Below are 1,959 nucleotides of genomic sequence, written 5' to 3'. Positions count from 1 at the left end.
GGTGTGTGAGAGGAGGGCCCCACCCTGACAAGTGGCAGCAGGACCTCGAGAGCATGTCGCACTGTGAGAGGGGCTGAGGAGAGCACTGCGAGGTCACTGTATCAGTCTGGACAGTGAATGGTCCTCTTGGGCTGAGCTAAGGTGCTCGCCGGCTTAGAGTCCTGATGCTGCTTGGAGTGAATATTTGCACCCCAAATTTCCAAGGGAGGCCAGGAGAGGGACCAGGCATGAGTCATATTTGTTGTTGTCCATGACATTCCTGCAGCTGCCGCATAAGACAACTCCCCAAGCCTGCATGAAGCATGGGGGGTTTGGCCTAGCTTGATGGATACAGCACATTTCATGTTTTGATGCCAGGAATTGCCTGACTTCCCCTACACTCTCTTCCCCCACCTCATCCCCCAAACTGGGCCCACCCAGGACTGCTTGGGACTTGGGTTCCCTCCGTGGCTGCGCTAGCCTGTTCCCTGCAACCAGAGTGGAACTTTGAAAGATTTTGGGGAGTACCTCCTAAAATTGGGCACAATGCAGGCCTGAAACAGGGCTGGAAACAACCTCCCTGGCTGCCCTGTCCAAACCAGGCTGGTTCCTGGCACAGGAACGGGGTTTAGGGATATTCTGTGGGAGAACTTCCAATGATGGGCCCTATATGAGACTATAGCTGGGCCAGGAATGCCCTCTTTAGACCTCCCAAGCTGGCCTGAGCCAGGTCCCTTCACTGGAGGGAGACTTTGAATGTTTCTGGGAGGTTCATCTGATGCCCAGTGCGCAAGCAGTAGGTGGCCAAGCTCAGGACACTTTCCTGCCTCCTGACTGGGCAGGGCCAGGTCCCTCCTTCAGAATGGGATTTAGGAAGATTTTTTGGTATTGCCTCCTACTGCTAGGACCTGTGTGGGGCTGTGGCTGGAGCCAGAGGCACCCTCCTGGATTTCCCTCACTGGTTTGAGCTGATCCTCACTGTGGAAGGAGACGAAATATTTTGAGAGGTTTATCTGGTGACTGGGCCCCCACGGGACACTTCTTGGGCCTCAGTGTCTGGTTTGGGCTGGTCCAGGTCTCAGGAGAGAGACGTAGAAGACTTTTCAGGAGGTGTTCCCAATGACCAGGGGCCATGGGGAACAAAGGCTCGGCTCTGGGCACATTCCTGGGCTCCTGGCCTGTGCTGATGTGCCCATTCTAGAGGTATGGAAGTAATCAAAGACCACCCAAATGAGAACAACAGAGGCTGCTTATTCAGAGCTTGCTAGAGCCAGGGGGTCAGCTGCCACTGCTGCATTTGGCAGAGACTCAAAGGCAGGCAGTGGAGAGGGAGAATTTTATTGTGGAGAAGGGAAGACTGAGGTGTGCCCATTGGAGGCTGTTGGTTTGAGGAAGCCAGGGTTGGCTGATGACAAGCAGGTGTCCTATGCGATTGGTTGGGGGGCATATTTGGCTTTTGGGGGGCAAATATTAGGGAAGCTGCAGTCATCAACCAAGTCTTGACTCTCTGGACCAATTGCTGCAGAGTTTGTAAGTCAGAGATCCCTTGTCATGTATGGTCTGGACTTTATCCTTTTTTTTTTTTTTTAAAGATTTAATTTTATTTATTTTTGGCTGCGTGGGGTCTTTGTTGCTGCGCGTGGGCTTTCTCTAGTCGTGGTGAGTGGTGGCTACTCTTCATTGTGGTGCACGGGCTTCTCATTGCGGTGGCTTCTCTTGTTGTGGAGTACGGGCTCTAGGCTCGCGGGCTTCAGAAGCTGCGGCATGTGGGCTGAGTAGTTGTGGCACGCGGGCTCTAGAGCGCAGGCTCAGTAGTTTTGGTGCGTGGGCTTAGTTGCTCTGCAGCATGTGGAATCTTCCCGGACCAGGGATCGAACCTGTGTCCCCTGCATTGGCAGGTGGATTCTTATCCACTGCGTCACCAGGGAAGTCCCTGGCCTTTATCCTTTTGTACAGTCCACCTTTCAAGAGTGATTTGAA

The sequence above is a fragment of the Delphinus delphis genome, chromosome 3 (genome assembly GCF_949987515.2).
Source record: "Delphinus delphis chromosome 3, mDelDel1.2, whole genome shotgun sequence".
Taxonomy (NCBI): domain Eukaryota; kingdom Metazoa; phylum Chordata; class Mammalia; order Artiodactyla; family Delphinidae; genus Delphinus; species Delphinus delphis.
This window is presented reverse-complemented; position numbering follows the sequence as displayed.